This window comes from Sminthopsis crassicaudata, chromosome 6 (genome assembly GCF_048593235.1).
Source record: "Sminthopsis crassicaudata isolate SCR6 chromosome 6, ASM4859323v1, whole genome shotgun sequence".
Taxonomy (NCBI): domain Eukaryota; kingdom Metazoa; phylum Chordata; class Mammalia; order Dasyuromorphia; family Dasyuridae; genus Sminthopsis; species Sminthopsis crassicaudata.
In genome coordinates, this window is record NC_133622.1 from 198182850 (window position 1) to 198206899 (window position 24050).

General features: G+C 39.5%; 1 long non-coding RNA gene across 1 annotated transcript; it reads right to left on the bottom strand.

The window, feature by feature from the left end:
* Positions 1 to 18841: 18841 nt before the first annotated feature.
* Positions 18842 to 23027, bottom strand: LOC141547184 (uncharacterized). Its single transcript, XR_012483542.1, has 3 exons — positions 22986 to 23027; positions 19977 to 20084; positions 18842 to 19273 (listed from the first exon to the last, which is right to left on the bottom strand). It is a non-coding gene; the product is annotated as an uncharacterized LOC141547184 (long non-coding RNA).
* Positions 23028 to 24050: the final 1023 nt, after the last annotated feature.

Here is a 24050-nt window from a genome sequence, read left to right on the forward strand (position 1 = left end):
CCCTGGCCTAATTAACAAAAGGATCCAAGATCTGCAGTGTTCAAATTGTCCAAGATGAAAGGTACCTGATGAAGAGGTCCGGGGACATAAACTTGGCCCTAGGCTCCATCCCAAGAGCAATATGTGGGCTTAGCTCCCTTTCCCGCTGGCTGCTTCTACTCATGTCCCCAGATTCTGGTCCCTGTGTCTTTTGTGACTGTATCATTCCTTTGGTAGTCCACCTCATCCATCAGGCCTTAGACTACTCAATAAGCAAAGCACAATTAAACAAGGAGCAAACATATATTACATATACTTACTAGGGGTCAGATATTACACTAGACCCTGGAGACATAAAGATAAAAACAAAATGGTCTTGCCCTCAAAGTTTATATATTATTGCGGAAAATGATGTCAACAAAAAAAAAGTAGGAAGAAAATCTCTGCATAAGCAAGATAATTGCATAAATATTTTTATATACATTGGATTTATCCTATATTTTCACATATATAACATGTAATAACTGGTCATCTAGGGAAGGAGGTGGAAGGAAGGAGGGGGAATGTTGGAACATGAGGTTTCGCAAGGCTCAGTGTTGTAAACTTGCCCCTTCATATGTTTTCTACATAAAGAGGTTTCCTAAAAAATATTGTTAAAAGAAAACTTCCGCATAAAGCCTGAGCACAATCCTCATCAGATGAGCAGTTGACTTGCTTACCTTGGCCATGGAGACCTCATTGTGTCATGCCCATTGTGACACGCCTGAGAACACCCAAGGTTTTCTGACTTAAAGGTGATGTTCTCTCCCCAACCACCCAGTTGGATCCTGACAGCAAAGGGAGTAGTACGTGAATAGAAGAATGGATGAGTGGACTAATAGACTGATAGACTAGATACATAGATTATTGGTGATGGATGGATGGGATAGAGAAGATAAACAAATAGATTGAATAGATACACTTAATGCATAGTTAAAAAGATAATGATGGATAGATAAGTGAAAAGATAGATTTATAGTAGAAAAGTTTATAGGTAGAAAAGTGATTTATATGTAGAAAAGAAATTTTTAGATTAAAAAAAGGGATTTAGAAGTAGAAAAGAGATTTATAGGCAGAAGAGAATGAATAGCTGGATTAAAATATACATACACCCCCCCAAAATATTGCAGTTTGTGGATGGTTTTTCCAGTATATGAAATGGACACATATCTTTCACTTATGCTGTAACATTTTACCTTTTCAGGCAACCTATAAGCCAATACTGAAGCAAAGGATATACTGAAGTCAGAGTGACCAGATTCTGGCGATATTGCTACGATCTACTTAAAATGGGATTTAGATTGTTGTTGGGGAGTTTTGATCTACACTTTGGAGTTTATTGCACTGGTGGGGGGAAGGGAAGAGATGATGTTTCTGAGTTTGATTGTTGGGGAGTTTTGATATCTATACTTTGGAGTTTATTGTACTGGTGGGCAGAAGGGGAGAGATGATGTTTCTGAGTTTGATGTGGTTTTAAAAATAAAAAATGTTTTTTTTTTTTTTCTGTTTCCAAAAGTGTCAAGTTGTCATTCTTTCAGCTCCCACATGATTAGTGATATTTCCCAGTTTCTTCTGTACTATCTGGTGATTACATTTGCCAGCTCGTTAATCCTAAAGAAATACTTCTTGGCAAACTTATTGGGTAAACTACCTTTTTCCCTTATTTCCAGCTAGCCCATACTGCTGATGGGTAAAGCTATGGGCTAAGCTGGCTATCCTATCTGGGTTTGGGAATAAGAGAGGCAGGCAGATTTGTTCTTCTTTGAGATTGTGAAAAAAACTGTAAGTAGGACCTTTGCCATCAGAGGCTGGGGACCATCTGAAAGTCTGGGAACAAAGAGGTAGTGGGGGTTAACAAGCAGCAGGGCTATTGTGTTCTAGCCAGAGAAGTTCCAGAGAAGCTCGGAACTGGCCCTGCTGAAGTCTTTTGGATCTTCCTGGAGGAGCAGAGCAGCCATTCTCCACCAGGAGGGCAATTCAGAATGACAAGGGACTGGCTTAGAGATTTGCATCCAGGTGCTTCCCCTCAGCTCTAGGGGAAGGCTGAGCCAGAAAATAATTGGTGTCCCCACAGGCTTGTGCTAGAGCCCCCCATTCCCCCTTTGAAGTTTCTTCTGCCTGACTTGTGCTCATTATAATCTATATAAGTGAAATGTCAAACTTCTGTTTCTGAAAATAACCTTTCTACAGAAGCTGGGAACCTAAATCCCCTGGATGAAGAAGAGGGATAGTAAGAGTGCTAGAAAAGCAAATGGGTGCTCTGGAGACAGCAAGATTGGAGATGGGAAAACCCCATCTGATTTGATTCCATAGATAGTGGCAAACGTCAGGTTAGCCACAAAGGATGTTTGCACTGATTGATAAAGCTGGAACAATACCTCTTGGGAATTGATGTACAGGCCCTGGCAAGAAAATGAAACCAAACTAACTCCCAAGCAGGATGCAGCCTTAATTGGCTGAAGGACCCCAGAAGACCCTGGACAAGCCAGTCAAGCCGGCTTCCAGAGCTAGTCCTTAGCTTGGCCTTGGGAATCCTCCCAGGGGGTGGAAGAGGAGGAGGTCTGGATTGCTCTCTGACAGCACCTTCTCATCCTCCATCTTGGGCTTTCCACTTCTGGGCTTGGGCTTGGAGGGTCTCATCTACAGAAAACCACCTTCTTGAGGGCAAGAACTGTTGGAGTTTTTCCTTGGTAGCTCTGCCATTTTTCCACTTCGAATCACTTCCGATTTACCAATATTTATTAAGGAAACAAGCATTTATTAAACTTTATTAAACTCTTTTGTACTAAGCACTGTGCTAAGCACTTTACACATATTCTCTCCTTAACATCACTGGGAGGTAGGTGCTAACTGAGGCAACAGGTCAGCAAAATAGAGGCGAGATTGAAACAGATCTTGTCTTGTACAGACAACCCTGGCCTAATTAACAAGGGGATTCTAGATCTGCAGCGTTCAATGGGGTGTTTTCCAAATTCTACATGATGAAAGGTACCTGATGAAGCGGTCTGGGGCCTTAACCGTGGCCCTAGCTCCTTCTGCTTTCCAGCCAAACCCTAGGCTCCATCCCAAGAGCAATATGTGGGCTTGGCTCCCTTTCCCGCTGGCGCTTCTATTCATGTCCCCAGTTTCTGGTCCCTGTGTCTTTTGTGACCATATCATTCATCTGGTAGCTCACCTCATCCATCTTCCTTAGACTACTCAATCAGCAAAGCTCAATTAAACAAGGAGCAAACATACATTACATACTTACTAGGGGTCATATATTTCACTAGACCCTGGAGACATAAAGGTAAAAACAAAATGGTCTTGCCCGCAAAGTTTATATTCTATTGGGGAAAATGATGTCAACAAAAAGAACTAGGAAGACAATCTATGCATAAGCAAGATAATTGTACAAATATTTTTACATACATTGGATTAAGCATATATTTTCACATATTTAACATGTAATTACCTGTCATCTAGGGGAAGAGGTGGAAGGAAAGAGGGGAAAAGTTGGAAGAGAAGGTTTTGCAAAGGTCAGTGTTAAAAACTTACCCCTTCATATGTTTTGTAAATAAAAAGCTTTCCTCAAATAATTTTTTAAAAGAAAAAACTCCATAATACCATGTAGCGTGTTGTCGTCTCCAGAAGCTGCTGGATCACTCTCTGGGAAGAGATCTGCTGTGTCTACTCACATCTCTCAGACAGATTCTTCTTCCTGTAGTGAACTGTTGTCTCCAGGTAGTTGCTGTTAACTCTTGTCCAGAGAAGTGACTCCCCTTCCTGCAGAGAGCTGCATCAAGCCAGACTTAGTGCAGAGTCTTCTCCTTGAATCCTGGCTCTGAATCTCTTCCAGCTCTCATCCTTCTCCAGGCAGACTGACTTTCCAGGCCCACTGTTGCCTCTTTTATCCTCCCAGAGAAAGGGCGTGGCATAATGCAAGGGCTTCTGGGAAGAACCACTTTAGCCAATGAGCTTGCTCCTTCTATCAAGGCATCCTGAGTTCTCACCTTGTAATTGTCTAGACAACCTGAATTCTCACCTTGTCACTGTCCAGACAACGTGAGTTCTCACCTAGTAATCCTAACATCTCCCCCTTTCTTTTGATTTAGAACATAGGACAGTCATGACCTTGAAACCTAAAGCCATCAATATGGGAAGTATTACAGATAATTACATAAATTACATAAGCACATAGTAACATAGTAACATAACACATGCTAGAAGTATATAACATAATCAAATAATCATAAATTGAAAATTTATAAATGTCCATAAATCCATTGTCCATTAGTCTCATCTTGTGTGAGGAAGTCCAATGATTCCTGCTGGTTTTAAACTTCTTTAACAGTCTTTTTATTAGCCATGCTCTTTCGGTGTAAGATGTTTCTTAGATCTTCTCCTTTATTTTGAGGTCTTTCTCTTTTTCTGTCTCTCTCTGATGGACAAGGCGAATATGACTCGTTGGCACCCATCTGATTCCTTCTCCTGCTGAAGAAATACAAGCAAACCCTCTCCCCCAGGCAGTTAACCTACCTGGTCCCTTCCATTCACCACTTTCTGGATCTCTCCACATCACCTGGCGATTATCTAAGGACAGTGGAGCTGCTCGCACTGGACACTGCCCTTCTGGTGGGTTATAAAACCTGTCTGCCGGAGCCAGTGCATCTTTGTCAAAAATTAGAAAATTAATGGTATAGAGAACTAAATTTAGAAGTTCTCTAGGGTTACCTGTGGCTCCCCCTTTCTTTTGTTTTTGGAGGAGTGTCTTAATATCTCTGTTTCTTCTCTCTACTCTTGCCTGCCCTTGAGGATTAAAGGGTATGCCCGTGGTATGTAAAATCTTATACTGTGCACAAAAGTGTGTAAAATGTTTGGACGTATATGCAGGTCCATTGTCTGTTTTTATTGCTTGTGGCACACCCATAATTGCAAATGCTTGTATAAGGAATTCAGTGACCACTCGGGCTGTCTCTTTTGCTGCTGGCACTGCAAATGTGAATCCTGAAAAGGTGTCTACCACGACATGGATAAAAGATAGACGACCAAAAGATTTATAATGGGTCACATCCATTTGCCAGATTTCATTGGGTCTCAAACCACGAGGATTCTTCACTGGAGGGAGTGTAGGAGCATGGCAAGGAAGACAAGCTGTACAGCTTTATACTATGCTCCTAGCTTCCTCTCTTGTGATTCCAAATTGTAAACGTAAAGCTCGAGCAGCCTGATGATATTTAGAATGAGATTCTTGTGCTTCCTGAAATAAAGGACTACTGGCTAACATCGTTAGAAGGCTATCTGCCTTTGAATTTCCAACAAAAATGGGACCTGGAAGTCCACTATGTGAGTGGACATGCAAGATATAAATCTTGCCTGGATGTTTTCTCACTTGCTCTTGAAGTTCCTTAAAGAGCTGATAAATATTAGAGGCTGCAAATTTTATTTGGGCTGTGGCAATTCTTTGTACTACACCTACAGAATAAGCTGAATCAGTAATTATATTTACGTCTCCTGGGTAATAAGTAAGAGCTAGCATGATAGCAAATAATTCATTCTTTTGAGTGGATTGAAAAGGAGTCCTGATTACTCTCTTTATGGTTAAATCATGAGAGTATACAGCACAAATATTTTCTTTGGAGGCGTCTGTAAAGATTGTTGGTCCTTTAAGAGGAACCTTGGAAACCTTTTCTTCAAAGATCCATCGCCAATTATGTAGTAGCCGGGTAATCTTTAATGGAGATCCATGTGCAAAATTTGGAGCGGTGGCCAATAAAATTTGCCATTCTGGGATGGTCTCACAGCATACATTAATTTGTGCGTTAGTATAGAATGTGTATATTTTTTCAGGACTTATTCCAGATAATTGTGTTACTCTCTTAATAGCCTTTAATAAAATCCTAGCCACAAGCACTGGGTAAGGTGTAAGGCTTTGTTCTGGTTGTGCTGGGAGGTTCATCCACTCAATCACTCTGTCTCCTTGATGAAGGACTGCTGTGGGTGCCTCTTTTGTAGCAAAAACTGATATTTCCAAGGGTTTTTGAGTGACTCTTTCAACCACATTTTGTGCTTCTTTTGTAAGCTGGCGTGGTGAATTTAAAGCACTGTCTCCCCTTAAAATGTCATATAGAGGTTGTAGTTGATTGGTAGTTAAGCCTAACACTGGACGCATCCATTGGATATCTCCTATTGATTTTTGAAAGTCATTTAAGGTGTTCAACTTCTCTGTTCTTAAAGAAAGCTTTTGTACTGTGAGTGTCTTAGGATATACTTGATATCCTAAATATTGAAAAGGAGCCTGTCTTTGAATTTTTTCTGTAGCTATATGCAGTTTGTAGTACTTTAATGTTTCCATGGTCCTTTGTAGACATGCTTCTAACATTTGTTCCTCAGGTACACATCCCAAAATATCATCCATATAATGTAACAATATTACTTTTGGAAAGGCTTTTCTTACTGGAGCAAGAGCAGCAGCAACATACATTTGGCACATAGTAGGGCTGTTTTTCATTCCCTGTGGCAAAACTGTCCATTCATATCTTTTATAAGGCTCAGCCAAATTAACACTAGGCACTGAAAAAGCACATCTTTTCATACCCTCCTTATCTAGAGGGATAGAATAGAAACAATCCTTAATGTCTATAACCCATAGAGGCCATTCTCTTGGCAACTGAGTAGGAGATGGAAGTCCAGGCTGAAGAGTTCCCATAGTTTCCATCTGTTCATTTATTCTTCTTAGATCAGTTAACATCCTCCATTTTCCAGATTTCTTTTTCACCACAAATACTGGGGAATTCCAAGGACTTAGAGAAGGCCGCAAGTGTCCTTGGTCAAGTTGTTCTTGCACTATGTCTAATAAGGCCTGAATTTTATCACTTCTTAAGGGCCACTGTTCTACCCACACTGGTGAATCAGTCTTCCACTGAATAGGAACTGGTGAAAGTGCAGGTAGGCCTTCAACAGCAGCCCTGCCTAAAAAGCTGAAGTGCTTATTTGTAATCCTATCTGCTGTAAAATGTCTCTTCCCCACAGATTGATGGGGATTTTTTCAACCACAAAAGGAGTAAAAGCTCCTGTTTCTCCTTCAAATACCTATCTCAAAGGCCTAGCACTAACTTCTGGGGCTATTGATCCTCCCACCCCAGACATATAGCAGACATGTCTGCTTTAATCTTTGGCCAGTGACCGGGCCAATTGGCACCTCTAATAACTGTACGATCTGCACCCGTGTCTACCGATCCTTCAAATGGTATTCCGTTTATATAAATAGTAAGCATAGGTCGGTCAGCTGTCACAGCTGCTGTCCAATATATTCCTGGATTTTGTTCATTGGAGTCAAAATCTAGGCGACTATCACGAGGTTGCTTATTAGGGGTACGTAACAATATGCCTGATGCTACTACTTCTCCTGGTTGATAAATCACACGTTGTCTGCCTGTGTTAGTGACTGGGATATTAGATACACGTTCTCCAGTTTCCCACATCAGTGTATGGATGGACACTGTTTTGTAGGCACTCTCAGAAGGTGAAATGGTCAAGCCTACTGTGCCTGGAGGCAAAGGATCCATAGGCTCAACAGGAACAGATTTCACTTCTCCAGGGAGTATCTCGGTAGTCTCTACTGCACACAAGTCTATTTTTCCTAATTTCAATCCCTTTCTTCCATCTGATTGCCTTTTGGCTGATTGATCATGTCTTAAAATTCTCTGGATGTAACCTCGGCTGCCATCATGCCCCACTTCGGGGGCTGAAGCTGGGCCCCACCTGTCATTTCCCTGTGTCAATCTACATTCGGAGGCCCAGTGGAGGCCCTTGTGACATTTTGGACATGGAGTTTTAGGTCTTCTCTCACCCTGTCTTCTCACTGTATCTCCATATCTACACTGAGCTCTTAGATGCCCAATTTTTCCACATTGAAAACATCGCCGAGTTTCTCTAGAAGGCCCTTGCCAGGAGGGACCCTGTCTTTCCACGTTCATCATTGTCCGGGTGTAAAAAGCATTTGTTCCCACTGTAGCACAGCGTCTTATGATCTCCTCTAAAGGAGCATCTTTGTCTAATCCCCATATAATTCTTTTGCAAATCTCATTGGCATTTTCCTTAGCCAGATGTCTGGTCATTATTTCTGTAGCTGAATTTTCTCCAATAGTTCTTTTGACAGCAGTTTGCAAATGTCCCACAAAATCTGCAAAAGGTTCATTGGGACCTTGCTGTATTTTAGTGAAAGCCTCTCCACGATCTTTCTGTCCAGGAAGGACACCCCAAGCTTTTATTGCAGCCTTAGCAATTTGCTCATATATTGTCATGGTATAATTAATCTGTTCTGAATTCTCTCCATACCAACCTTCACCAGCCAAGTGCTCAAAAGTGAATTGTGTGTTAACTCCTATTTCCAAATTGCATCTGACTTGAATTTTACATAATTCATGAAATTCCACAAGCCATAATAAATTTTCTCCAGGTTCCAGGCATGTCCTTGCTATGGATTTCCAATCATTTGGGGTTAGGACTTCATAAGACAAACCATCTAGTAACATTTTATTTTATTTTATTTTATTTTTTTTTAGATAGATAATATCTTTTATTATCGATCCTTATGCTTTCTAGTATTTTATTTTATTTTTTTTATTATATATATATATATATATATTTTATAATATTATCCCTTGTATTCATTTTTCCAATTTACCCCCCCCTCCCTCTATTCCCTCCCCCCGACGACAGGCAATACCATACATTTTACATGTGTTACAATATAGTCTAGGTACAATACATGTGTGCGAATATCACTTTCTTGTTGCACAACAAACATTAGAATCCGAAGGTACATGCAACCTGGGCAGACAGATATTAGTGCTAACAATTTTCATTACCCTCCCAGTGTTTCTTCTCTGGGTGCAGCTACCTCTGTCCATCATTGATCAACTGGAAGTGAGTTGGATCTTCTTTATGTTGAAGATTTCCACTTCCATCAGAATACATCCTCATACAGCATTGTTGTTGAAGTGTACAGTGATCTTCTGGTTCTGCTCATTTCACTCAGCATCAGTTGATTTAAGTCTCTCCAGGCCTCTCTATATTCCTCCTGCTGGTCATTTCTTACCGAGCAATAATATTCCATAACCTTCATATACCACAATTTACCCACCCATTCTCCAACTGATGGACATCCATTTCATCCTCCAGTTTCTAGCTACAACAAAAAGAGCTGCCACAAACATTTTGGCACATATATGTCTCTTTCCGCTCTTTAGTATTTCTTTGGGATATAATCCCAGTAGTAGCGCTGCTGGGTCAAAGGGTATGCACAGTTTGATAACTTTTTGGGCATAATTCCAGATTGCTCTCCAGAATGGCTGGATTCTTTCACAACTCCACCAGCAATGTATTAGTGTCCCAGTTTTCCCACATCCCCTCCAACATTTGTCATTATTTGTTCCTGTCATCTTAGCCAATCTGACAGGTGTGTAGTGGTATCTCAGAGTGGTCTTAATTTGCATTTCTCTGATCAGTAGTGATTTGGAACACTCTTTCATGTGAGTGGATATAGTTTCAATTTCTTCCTCTGAGAATTGTCTGTTCATATCCTTTGACCATTTATCAATTGGAGAATGGTTCGGTTTCTTATAAATTTGGGTCAGTTCTCTATATATTTTGGAAATGAGACCTTTGTCAGAACCTTTGTTTTTAAAAATATTTTCCCAATTTGTTACTTCCCTTCTAATCTTGTTTGCATTAGTATTATTTGTACAGAAACTTTTTAGTTTGATGTAATCAAAATCTTCTATTTTGTGATCAATAATGATCTCTAGTTCTCCTCTGGTCATAAATTCCTTCCTCCTCCACAAGTCTGAGAGGTAGATTATCCTCTGTTCCTCTAATCTATTTATTATCTCCCTCTTTATGCCTAAATCATGGACCCATTTTGATCTTATCTTGGTATATGGTGTTAAGTGTGGATCCATATCTAATTTCTGCCATACTAATTTCCAGTTTTCCCAACAGTTTTTTCCGAATAATGAATTTTTATCCCTAATGTTGGAATCTTTGGGTTTGTCAAAGATTAGATTGCTATAGATGTATCCTTTTTTGTCCTTTGTATCTAATCTGTTCCACTGATCTACCGGTCTATTTCGTAGCCAATACCAAATGGTTTTGGTGACTGCTGCTATATAATATAGCTTTAGATCAGGTACACTTAGACCACCTTCCTCTGAGTTTTTTTTCATTAGTTCCCTTGCAATTCTTGACCTTTTATTCTTCCATATGAATTTTGTTGTTATTTTTTCTAGGTCATTAAAATAGTTTCTTGGGAGTCTGATTGGTATAGCACTAAATAAATAGATTAGTTTGGGGAGTATTGTCATCTTTATTATATTCGCTCGGCCTATCCAAGAGCACTGAATGTCTTTCCAATTATTTAAATCTGACTTTATTTTTGTGGCAAGTGTTTTGTAATTTTTCTCATATAATTCCTGACTTTTCTTTGGTAGATGGATTCCCAAATATTTTATACTCTCAACATTTGTTTGGAATGGAATTTCTCTTTGTATCTCTTGCTGTTGCATTTTGTTAGTGATATATAAAAATGCCGAGGATTTATGTGGATTTATTTTGTATCCTGCCACTTTGCTGAAATTTTGAATTATTTCTAGTAGCTTTTTAGCAGAGTCTTTGGGGTTCTCTAAGTATACCATCATGTCATCTGCAAAAAGTGATAGTTTGATTTCCTCATTTCCTACTCTAATTCCTTGAATCTCTTTCTCGGCTCTTATTGCCGAGGCTAGCGTTTCTAGTACTATATTGAATAGTAATGGTGATAGTGGGCAACCTTGTTTCACTCCTGATCTTACTGGGAAAGGTTGCAGTTTATTTCTATTGCATATTATGCTTACTGACGGTCTTAAATATATACTCCTGATTATTCTAAGGAATAATCCATTTATTCCTATACTCTCAAGAGTTTTTAGTAGGAATGGATGTTGAATTTTGTCAAATGCTTTTTCTGCATCTATTGAGATGATCATATGGTTCTTATTAATTTGATTATTAATATGGTCAATTATATTAATAGTTTTCCTAATATTAAACCAGCCCTGCATTCCTGGAATAAATCCTACTTGATCATAGTGTATTATCTTGGAGATGATTTTCTGAAGTCTTTTTGCTAATATCTTATTTAAGATTTTAGCATCAATATTCATTAAGGAGATTGGTCTATAATTTTCTTTCTCAGTTTTCGATCTACCAGGTTTAGGTATCAGTACCATGTCTGTGTCATAAAAGGAGTTTGGTAGGACTCCTTCATCCCCTATTTTTTCAAATAATTTATATAACATTGGGGCTAATTGTTCTTTAAATGTTTGGTAGAATTCACATGTGAATCCATCTGGCCCTGGGGATTTTTTCCTGGGGAGTTGATTAATAGCTTGTTCTATTTCTTTTTCTGAAATGGGACTATTTAAGCAATTTATCTCCTCCTCTGTTAATCTAGGGAGCCTATATTTTTGGAGAAAGTCATCCATTTCACTTAAGTTATCAAATTTATTGGCATAAAGTTGGGCAAAGTAACTCCTTATTATTTCTCTAATTTCCTCTTCATTGGTGGAAAGATCCCCCTTTTCATTTGTAAGACTATCAATTTGATTTTCCTCTTTCTTTTTTTTGATCAAATTTACCAAAGGTTTATCTATTTTATTGGCTTTTTCATAAAACCAACTCTTGGTTTTATTTATTAATTCAATAGTTTTTTTACTTTCAATTTTATTGATTTCTCCTTTTAATTTTTGTATTTCGAGTTTAATTTTTGGTTGGGGGTTTATAATTTGGTCTTTTTCTAGCCTTTTAAGTTGTAAGCCCAATTCGTTAATCTTCTCTTTCTCAATTTTCTTCAAATAAGCCTCTAAAGATATAAAATTTCCCCTTATTACCGCTTTAGCTGCATCCCAAAGATTTTGATATGATGTCTCATCATTATCATTATCTTGGGTGAAATTGTTAATTGTTTCTATAATTTGCTCTTTCACCCAGTCATTCTTTAAGATGAGATTATTCAGTTTCCAATTACTTTTTGGTCTATTTACCCCTAACTTTTTACTGAATGTAGCTTTTATTGCATTGTGATCTGAGAAGAAGGCATTTATTATTTCTGCCTTCCTACATTTAATTTTGAGATCTTTATGTCCTAATATATGGTCAATTTTTGTATAGGATCCATGAACTGCTGAGAAGAAAGTATATTCCTTCCTATTGCCATTCAGTTTTCTCCAAAGGTCTATCATACCTAGTTTTTCTAATGTTCTATTTACTTTTTTAATTTCTTTCTTGTTTGTTTTGTGGTTTGATTTGTCTAAATCTGAGAGTGCAAGGTTGAGATCTCCCACTATTATAGTTTTACTGTCTATTTCTTCTTGCAGTTCTCTTAACTTTTCCTTTAGAAAGTTAGATGCTATACCACTTGGTGCATATATGTTTAGTATTGATATGGCTTCATTATTTATGCTACCTTTCAGCAGGATATAGTTTCCTTCCTTATCTTTTTTAACGAGATCTACTTCTGCTTTTGCTTGATCTGAGATAAGGATAGCTACCCCTGCTTTTTTGGCTTTACCTGAAGCATAATAAGCTCTGTTCCAACCTTTTACCTTTACTCTGTATGTATCTCCCTGCTTTAAGTGTGTTTCCTGTAGACAACATATTGTAGGGTTCTGCTTTTTGATCCAATCTGCTATCCGTCTCCGTTTGATGGGATCGTTCATCCCATTTACATTTACAGTTAAAATTACTAATTCTGTATTTCCTGCCATCGTATTATCCCCAGATTATACTTTTTTCCCTTGACCCCCCTGATCCCCCTCCCCGATATTTAATTTACAGACCCCCCTTGTGACGCACAACCCTCCCTCTTTTTTTTTTTTTTTTTAGGATCCCTCCCCCCTCCCTCCAAGTCCCTTCACTTATTCTCCTTTTCCTTTCCCCTTTTCCTCTCCCCCCTTTTAATGAGGTGAGAGAAAATTCTCTGAAAAACAAATATGTTAATTATTTACTCTTTGAGCCTCTTCTGATGAGAGTAAGATTCACACAATGATTCTCCCCCTCACTAAGTTCCCTCAGATATGGTGTATTTTCTATGTCTCTTCCTGGGATGTAGTTTCCCTCTTTTTATCACTCCTTCCCCTTTTTCTGAACCGACCTCCTTCCCTTTACCACACCCCCCTTTTTTTCTTTTATATCAGTAAAATCAAATTATCCTTGAGTATTTTTTTATATACCCACAACAGAGTTACAGTTCTCAAGGGTTCTGTGTACCTTTTTCTGTTTCTCTTCAGTCTTGTGGATGTAGATCAAATTTTTTGTTTAAGTCTGGTTTTTTTCTTAGAAACATATAGAATTCCTCTGTTTCATTGAATGACCATCTTCTTCCATGGAAAAAGATGCTAAACTTAGCTGGGTAGTTCATTCTTGGTTGCAGTCCTTGATCTTTTGCCTTTCGGAATATCATGTTCCAGGCCCTTCTATCTTTTAATGTGGAGGCAGCCAGATCTTGGGTGACCCTTATTGTGGCACCTTGGTATTTAAATTGTTTTTTTCTAGCTGCTTGCAGGATTTTCTCCTTTGTGTGGTAATTCTGCAGCTTAGCCACAATATTCCGTGGTGTTCTTTTTTTAGGGTCTATTTCAGAAGGAGTTCGATGAATTCTTTCCACATCTACTTTCCCTTCTGTTTCTATTATCTCTGGACAGTTCTCTTTGATAATTTCCTGTAAAATAGAATCTAGGCTCTTTTTTTGGTCATAGTTTTCTGGAAGTCCAATAATCCGCAGATTATCTCTCCTAGATCTATTTTCCAGGTCTATAGATTTTCCCAGTAAGTATTTGACGTTGTTCTCCAGCTTCTCATTTTTTTTGTTTTGTTTGACTGATTCTTGGGTTCTCTGTGAATGATTCATTTCTATTTGTTCCATCCTCACTTTTAAGGAGTTATTTTCTTCTTTCACAGTTTTTAGTTCTTTTTGTAAATGCCCAATTTCGTTTTTAAATGAATTATTTTGCTCTATTGAGTTTTTTTCCATTTCCCTAATTTTTTTTTTTTGAGAATTATTTTCTTTTTCCAATTCAGAAATTCTATTTTCTTGAGACTTTTTTATCTTTTCCAATTCAGATATCCTACTTTCCTGTGTTTTTTTAACCTTTTCTAATTCACTAATTTTGTTTCCCTGCATCTCCTGTGAATTCTTTATTTTTTCCAACTCCAATTTCAGGACATTGTTATTCTCTATCATAACTTCCCTTTCCTTGCCCCATTTTTCTTCGATCTCCCTCAATTTCTTAAGAGCTTCTTCTAGGAGAGAGTTATGTGATGGGGGGCAGGAATCGTTCCCCTTTAGGTTGTTATCTGATTCTCTGCTGTCAACTTCCTCGGGGTTGGACACCCGCTCTTTCTCTGTATAGAAGGAATCTATGGTTTTTCTAGCTTTTTTGCTCATACTTAAAAAAAATCTTTTGGGGTCTGTCTCTGGGGTAGGAAATTATTTACTTCTTTACCAGCTTCCTCCCAGACGGGATGGATGCAGCGGCTCCTGAGCCTGAGCTAAGAGAGAGCTCTGGGAGAGAGTTCCCCACCCTCTCCCTGGGAGTGCCTCAGAGGTGATTAGCACTGCTGTGCTTCGAGGGCGTAGAATAGTGAAGACTGCAGGAAGCCCAGGCTATGTGTCCGGGTGGGGAGTGGGTGTCTGCAGCAGGTGACGTAAGAAGCCCCTGCGCTCAAACTGGAAGTGTCTGCCAGAAACCGCGGTCCCTAGTTCAAAGGTTCCGCTTCTCTGGGACTTCCTGGAGCTGAGTTCCACTCCCTCCAGCTAAGTTAGGCAGTGTGTGTTGCCTTGGGCCGTATCCACCCACTTGTCAGTCTCTTAACTATTCTCAGGAGGTAGCTGAGGCCACACCCCCTGGTGCCTGAGTCACCCCCAGGGTCCGGGGAAAATCTAATCTGAATTTTAAAATATTTTGGCTTTCTCTTCTGAACTGCTAAATAATTAGCAGAGAAGAGCTAACAGCCTGTGCCAGATTCCTTTACCTCAGTGGCTTCTCTGATCCCAGAGCCCCTCCCAGCGCAATGGGCGCAGTGTACCCCTACCCCACCGTCTGTGCTGGTCTTTCTTATTCCTCCCCTGAGAACTGACCTTTCCTGTTGAAACTCCAGATTCTCTTCAGCTGGTAAGTCGTGCTTCCAGTCCTTGTGGTATCTATCAATCCTGAGCTAATTTTGAGACTTAATTTATCTAATTGGTTGTGAGGGAGTGAGGACGTTCACTGAGTCGTGTGTTTCCTCTCCGCCATCTTGGCTCCGCCCTAGTAACATTTTAACATAAGCTGATGTAGCCCCATAAAGGGTACAACCTTTTTTCAAATCTTTAATTTTATTCAAATCTAAAGGTGCATATCTTCTCCTTTTTTGACCTACAGAGTCAATATTTTCAATCACAGGATATGCATGTATAAAATCACTTATATCCTGTCCTTCTCTCTTAGCTTTAACCAATGCTTTTTCTAATGTTGTCATAGGCTTAGGCTGCTTCACAGGCAATTCTGTTTGTGTTTCTGCCTCTTCCCCTCCTTCTTCCTCCACCTCTGAAGGTGGGGTGGATGTGGGCCTGCCAATAATCTTTTCTCTAGGCAGGGTTGAAGCTTCTTCAAGAGAATCATACCATAATTCCTCATTTAAATCCTCTTGCTCTAGGGCAAGATCTTGATCTTTCCTTTTTTCCTCACACTTCCTCCTCTGTTCCTTTTTAAAACTTTTCCTTCTCCAACAACTTGCTTGATAGTTTAAGGTTAATTGAACTATGTTGTAGATATAAAATACTTCTGCAGAAATTGAACGAGGCCCATTTTTTGCATAAAATTCTTTCATTTCAAATCCCACTAGCTTCCATTTATCTACATCTATCTTTTCTTCCTCTAAGAACCAAGGGGATGTGCGTCTTAATGCAGCCAAGAGATTAGCAATCTATACCCATGTTACAAGTAAACTCTGCTCCTCAATTATCTTGATTATACTCTCTATAGTACCACTCCTGAATGGGGGTGGAGCTGAGGTTGCTTCTGGGGCTGGGGATGAGTCGGCTGAGGTCCAGGGATTGAATATAGCTAACATCTGCCCCATTTCAGCTATAAGAGATTCCTGGTTTAGCCCTTAACAAGTTAAGTTCCTTATTTATCTATTAGCACGCTCACTTAATCTTTAACAAAGTTTCCTCGTTACTCACAGTTCTGGGTCAGAGAGACTGAGATCTGGATGGGAGGCTTTTCCACTGGAATCAGGACCGTGTCTGTCCCTGTTCGGGTGCCAAATTGTGAAGGTCTGGTCTAGCTCCTCTTGTCAGGATAAGCAAAAGTCCTTGCCCCACGTGTGGACGCCAAATGTAGCGTGCTGTCGTCTCCAGAAGCTGCTGGATCGCTCTCTGGGAAGAGATCTGCTGTGTCTACTCAAATCTCTCAGACAGATTCTTCTTCCTGTAGTGAACTGTTGTCTCCAGGGAGTTGCTGTTAACTCTTGTCCAGAGAAGTGACTTCCCTTCCTGCAGAGAGCTGCATCAAGCCAGATGTAGTGCAGAGTCTTCTCCTTGAATCCTGGCTCTGAATCTCCTGCAGCTCTTATCCTTCTCCAGGCAGACTGACTTTCCAGGCCCACTATTGCCTCCTTTATCCTCCCAGATAATGGGCGTGGGATAATGCAAGGGCTTCTGGGAAGAACCACTTCAGCCAATGAGCTTGCTCCTTCTATCAAGTAAACCTGAGTTCTCACCTTGTAATTGTCCAGACAACCTGAATTCTCACCTTGTCACTGTCCAGACAACGTGAGTTCTCACCTAGTAATCCTAACAATACCAGGTGAGCACTATCCTCATCTGATGAGCATTTGCTTTGCTTACCTTCTCCATGGAGACCTCATTGTGTCATGGACATTGTGACACGCCTGAGAACACCCAAGGTTTTCTGACTTAAAGGTGAGGTTCTCTCCCCAACAACCCAGTTGGATCCTGACAGCCAAGGGAGTAGTATGTGAATAGAAGAATAGATGAGTGGACAAATAGACTAATAGACTAGATACATAGATAAGTGCTGATAGATAGATGGGATAGATAGGGTAAACAAATAGATCCAATAGATACACTTGATGCATAGTTAAATAGATAATGATCGGTAGATAAGTGAAAAGATAGATTTATAGTAGAAAAGTTTATAGGTAGAAAAGATATTTATAGGAAAAAAAATGATTTATAGTTAGAAAAGAGATTTATATGAAAAAAGCGATACATAGGTAGAAAAGAGATATATAGCTAAAAAAGTGATTTAGAAGAAGAAACGAGATTTATAGGTAGAAAAGAGATTTATAGGCAGAAGAGAATGAATAGCTGCCTTAAATTATACATAGATAATGAAGGAGTCAATGGAGGGTTAGGTAAATCAGTAAATAAATTACTGGAGAGAGAGATCCATTTGGGCCCTCATCAGCATGATACCAAGGGCTGCTGTCATAGATTGAGACTGCCTTCACGTCAGTATTTTATTCTTCAATATTATAGAAGCTAAAATGGTTGCTTTCTATCTGGCTTGGGAAATTGTTGACTTCTCTTTCTTCCCCTCTTCCCCCACGCCCCCCCCCAAAATTGCATTTTGTGGACGGTTATTCTAGTAGATCAATTGGACACATATCTTTCACTTATGCTGTAACATTTTACCTTTTCAGGCATCCTATAAGCCACTGCTGAAGCAGAGGAGATACTGAACCAGTTGTGACCAGATGCTGGCGATATTGAACGCATCTTAAGCCTCGGGATCGACTTAAAACGGGATTTAACCTGTTCATGAAGGTAAAGCATCTACATAGAGATAATGTACCTGCAGCTTCCCTCCTGCAGTCAGTGTTAATAGGAGATCAAGGTTGGGCCTGGTTGCTGACTAGCCCTATATATAAACTAGAAGTACAAATAATCTGGGAAATAGAGAGCCTACACTTAAAAGCAAACAAACAAACAAAAGCAAATTCTTTTAGTTCGGAAACTATTTTCTTTTTCCTCATCCTATGGCTGGTTCCCAGAAAAAAGATGACTTGCTCATATTAGAGGTTTCATAAATGCTTGTTAAATTCAATTACATATAGATGAAGACTTTTTCTAAAATTATAGGCAGCTGGCTGGTTCAGTGGATAACACTGTTGGACCTCCCTTGAATCAGCAACTGATTTCAAACACCAGCTGTAGGACTCTGGGCAAGTCACTTAATCTGTGTTTGCCTCAATTTCCTCCTCTGTAAATTGGGAATGATACAATCATGTTTGCTCCACAGAGGATAAGCCTCTGAGAACTATTTGTTTTCAAGTAGAGTCACAGCATCGTGGATTTTGAGCTGGCAGCAATATTTCAGGGTTTCTACTTCCATATTTTACAAAGAAAGTCACTGAGACACAAGGAGGTTTAGTATAGTTAATATATTGTTCAAGCGCATACAAGTTGTAAGTGGCAGAGACAAGATTCAAACAGATCCTGTTAATACTATCGTGTTACCTCTAAGTGTTCATTATATATGGGTGTATGGGTGTCCATATATGTGTGTGTATATTTCCATACTCCAATCTTCTAACCTATAACTAAACATATTTACTCTTAAAAAAAAAAAGTGGTGGGATGGGGTAGGGGAAAGACACTGTAATAAAGTAACATTAAACAAGTGGTATTTTGCTCTGCTGTTTATTTCTTACTTTCATGACATTATATTATCACTTTAAACTCCCTGAGCCTCAGTTTCCTCACATGTTAAATGAGATAGTTGAGCTCCATGACCACTAGGAAACTACATTTCCAGTTCTAAAATTGTGATTCCACAGTGAAAATCTAGCAACATTGTGTCCTAATGTAAGATCTGTATTTGATCATTAATGAGTCATATATTTTCTCTTGGATTTTATATAGTTCATTTGTAGCAACATTAACCTGGCATTCCCTTCTGAGGGCTGACCCCATCCTTGTTGTGGTGACTGTTAGAGGTGGGCCGCCCTCATCCCGGTGACCATCCACTCCAGATCCTCTTTGTGGTTGGTGGGGTGACGATATCAGAAGCCAAAATGTTGAAAGATCTCGTTTCTTCCCTGAAGCCTGGAACACAGGTACCGAACCCGAAATAACAGGACATGCATCTCCCTGGCCCAAGGATGGGAGAGTCTGGCTGTTCCCACAAGACTTGGTCTGAGCCTTAGGGGTAGCATTTGAGGAGATGATCTATAGAATTCGGGAGATGGTGAAGCACTGTGTAAAGGTCAGATAATTCTCTTACTACTACTATTATTACTTGTACTCTTACCCCTATTATTATTACTACTATTTCTACTATTACTCCTCTTCCTACTCCTATTAGTATTACTCCTATGATTACTACTATTACTCTTCCACCAACTACTACAATTACTGCCACTCTTATTATTGTTATTATTCCTTCTAGATCTCTTCCTCCTGCTACTAGTACTATCATTGCTCCTATTACTATTAATACTCCTTTTACTACCACTACCACTATTATTTCTACTACCACTTTTACTATTACTATTACTCCTACTGCTACTGCTACTCCTACTCCTACTAGTGTCACTCCTATTCCTATCATTATTACTGTTGCTATTACTACTTCTACTACTATTATTCCTACTCCTATTATTATTAGTACTACTACCATTACTATTACTTTTATCATTACTACTCTTTTTACTACTTCTATCACTACTTTTATTCCTCTTCCTATTACTGTTACTACTCATACTACTCCTACTTCTTCTACGCCTCCACCTCCTACTACTGCCACTACTCCTTTGTCCGGAAGTCCATATGTTTTCTAAATAAAGAGGTTTCCTAAAAAATATTGTTAAAAGAAGACTTGCGCATAAAGCCTGAGCACAATCCTCATCAGATGAGCAGTTGACTTGCTTACCTTGGCCATGGAGACCTCATTGTGTGATGCTCATTGTGACATGCCGGAGAACACCCAAAGTTTTCTGACTTCAAGGTGATGTTCTCTTCCCAACAACCCAGTTGGATCCTGACAGGAAAAGGGAGTAGTATGTGAATAGAAGAATGCATGAGTGGACTAATAGACTGATAGACTAGATACATAGATTCCTGGTGATGGATGAATGGGATAGAGAAGATAAACAAATAGATTGAATAGATACACTTAATGCATAGTTAAAAAGATAATGATGGATAGATAAGTGAAAAGATAGATTTATAGTAGAAAAGTTTATAGGTAGAAAAGTGATTTATAGGAAGAAAAGTGATTTATAGGTAGCAAACAGCTCTATAGGAAGAAAAGCCATTTATAGGTAGAAAAGAGATTTTTAGATTAAAAAAAGGGATTTAGAAGTAGAAAAGAGATTTATAGGCAGAAGAGAATGAATAGCTGGATTAAAATATACATACAACCCCCCCAAAAAATATTGCAGTTTGTGGATGGTTTTTCCAGTATATCAAATGGACACATATCTTTCACTTATGCTTTAACATTTTATCTTTTCAGGCAACCTATAAGCCAATATTGAAGCAAAGGAGATACTGAAGCCAGAGTGACCAGATTCTGGCGATATTGAAAACATGTCTTTGGAAATCTACTTGAAACGGGATTTAGATTGTTGTTGGGGAGTTTTGATCTATACTTTGGAGTTTATTGCACTGGTGGGGGGAAGGGGAGAGAGGATGTTTCTGAGTTTGATTGTTGGGGAGTTTTGATATCTATACTTTGGAGTTTATTGTACTGGTGGGGGGAAGGGGAGAGATGATGTTTCTGAGTTTGATGTGTTTTTAAAAATAAAAAATGTTTTTTTTCTGTTTCCAAAAGTTTCAAGTTGTCATTCTTTCAGCTCCCACATGATTAGTGATATTTCCCAGGTTCTTCTTTACTATCTGATGATTATATTTGCCAGCTGGTTAATCCTAAAGAAATACTTGTTGGCAAACTTATTGGGTAAACAACATTTTCCCCTTATTTGCAGCTAGCCCATACTGCTGATGGGTAAAGCTGGCTATCCTATCTGGGTTTGGGAATAAGAGAGGGAGGCAGATTTGTTCTTCTTTGAGATTGTGAAAAAACTGTAAGCAGGCCCTTTGCCATCAGAGGCTGGGGACCGTCTGAAAATCTGGGAGCAAAGAGGTAGTGGGGGTTAACAAGCAGCAGGGCTGTTGTGTTCTAGCCAGAGAAGTTCCAGAGAAGCTCGGAACTGGCCCTGCTGAAGTCTTTTGGATCTTCCTGGAGGAGCAGAGCAGCCATTCTACACCAGAAGGGCAATTCAGAATGACAAGGGACTGGCTTAGAGATTTGCATCCAGGTGCTTCCCCTCAGCTCTAGGGGAAGGCTGAGCCAGAAAATAATTGGTGTCCCCACAGGCTTGTGCTAGAGCCCCCCATTCCCCCTTTGAAGTTTCTTCTGCCTGACTTGTGCTCATTATAATCTATATGACTGAAATATCAAACTTCTGTTTCTGAAAATCTAACCTTTCTTCAGAAGCTGGGAACCTAAATCCCCTGGATGAAGAAGGGGGATAGTAAGAGTGCTAGAAAAGCAAATGGGTGCTCTGGAGACGGCAAGATTGGAGATGGGAAAACCCCGTCTGATTTGATTCCATAGATAGTGGCAAAGGTCAGGTTAGCCACAAAAGATGTTTGCACTGATTGATAAAGCTGGAACAATACCTCTTGGGAATTGATGTACAGGCTCTGGCAAGAAAATGAAACCAAACTAACTCCCAAGCAGGATGCAGCCTTAATTGGCTGAAGGGCCCCAGAAGACCCTGGACAAGCCAGTCAAGCCGGCTTCCAGAGCTAGTCCTTAGCTTGGCCTTGGGAATCCTCCCAGGGGGTGGAAGAGGAGGAGGTCTGGATTGCTCTCTGACAGCACCTTCTCATCCTCCATCTTGGGCTTTCCACTTCTGGGCTTGGGCTTGGAGGGTCTCATCTACAGAAAACCACCTTCTTGAGGGCAAGAACTGTTGGAGTTTTTCCTTGGTAGCTCTGCCATTTTTCCACTTCGAATCACTTCCGATTTACCAATATTTATTAAGGAAACAAGCATTTATTAAACTCCTATGTACCAAGCACTGTGCTAAGCACTTTACACATATTCTCTCCTGAACATCACTGGGAGGTAGGTGCTAATATCCACTCTCTCAGTTAAAGAAACTGAGGCAACAGGTCAGCAAAATAGAGGCGAGATTGAAACAGATCTTGTCTTGTACAGACAACCCTGGCCTAATTAACAAGGGGATTCTAGATCTGCAGCGTTCAATGGGGTGTTTTCCAAATTCTACATGATGAAAGGTACCGGATGAAGCGGTCTGGGGTCTTAACCGTGGCCCTAGCTCCTTCTGCTTTGCAGCCAAACCCTAGGCTCCATCCCAAGAGCAATATGTGGGCTTGGCTCCCTTTCCCGCTGGTGCTTCTACTCATGTCCCCAGTTTCTGGTCCCTGTGTCCTTTGTGACCATATCATTCATCTGGTAGCCCACCTCATCCATCTTCCTTAGACTACTCAATCAGCAAAGCTCAATTAAACAAGGAGCAAACATATATTACATACTTACTAGGGGTCGTATATTTCACTAGACCCTGGAGACATAAAGGTAAAAACAAAATGGTCTTGCCCGCAAAGTTTATATTCTATTGGGGAAAATGATGTCAACAAAAAGAACTAGGAAGACAATCTATGCATAAGCAAGATAATTGTATAAATATTTTTACATACATTGGATTAAGCATATATTTTCATATATTTAACATGTGAATCCCCTGTCATCTTCCCTGTCATCTAGGGGAAGAGGTGGAAGGAAGGAGGGGAAAAGTTGGAAGAGAAGGTTTTGCAAGGGTCAGTGTTAAAAACTTACCCCTTCATATGTTTTGTAAATAAAAAGCTTTCCTCAAACAATTTTTAAAAAGAAAAAAAACCCACATACCAGGTGAGCACTACCCTCATCTGATGAGCATTTGCTTTGCTTACCTTCTCCATGGAGACCTCATTGTGTCATGCCCATTGTGACACGCCTGAGAACACCCAAGGTTTTCTGACTTAAAGGGGATGTTCTCTCCCCAACAACCCAGTTGGATCCTGACAGCCAAGGGAGTAGTATGTGAATAGAAGAATAGATGAGTGGACAAATAGACTAATAGACTAGATACATAGATAAGTGCTGATAGATAGATGGGATAGATAGGGTAAACAAATAGATTCAATAGATACACTTGATGCATAGTTAAATAGATAATGATCGGTAGATAAGTGAAAAGATAGATTTATAGTAGAAAAGTTTATAGGTAGAAAAGATATTTATAGGAAAAAAAAGTGATTTATAGTTAGAAAAGAGATTTATATGAAAAAAGCGATACATAGGTAGAAAAGAGATATATATAGTTAAAAAAGTGATTTAGGAGAAGAAACGAGATTTATAGGTAGAAAAGAGTTTTATAGGCAGAAGAGAATGAATAGCTGCCTTAAATTATACATAGATAATGAAGGAGTCAATGGAGGGTTAGGTAAATCAGTAAATAAATTACTGGAGAGAGAGATCCATTTGGGCCCTCATCAGCATGATACCAAGGGCTGCTGTCATAGATTGAGACTGCCTTCACGTCAGTATTAAACTATTATATTTTATTCTTCAATATTATAGAAGCTAAAATGGTTGCTTTCTATCTGGCTTGGGAAATTGTTGACTTCTCTTTCTTCCCCTCTTCCCCCACGCCCCCCCAAAATTGCATTTTGTGGATGGTTATTCTAGTAGATCAATTGGACACATATCTTTCACTTATGCTGTAACATTTTACCTTTTCAGGCATCCTATAAGCCACTGCTGAAGCAGAGGAGATACTGAACCAGTTGTGACCAGATGCTGGCGATATTGAACGCATCTTAAGCCTCGGGATCGACTTAAAACGGGATTTAACCTGTTCATGAAGGTAAAGCATCTACATAGAGATAATGTACCTGCAGCTTCCCTCCTGCAGTCAGTGTTAATAGGAGA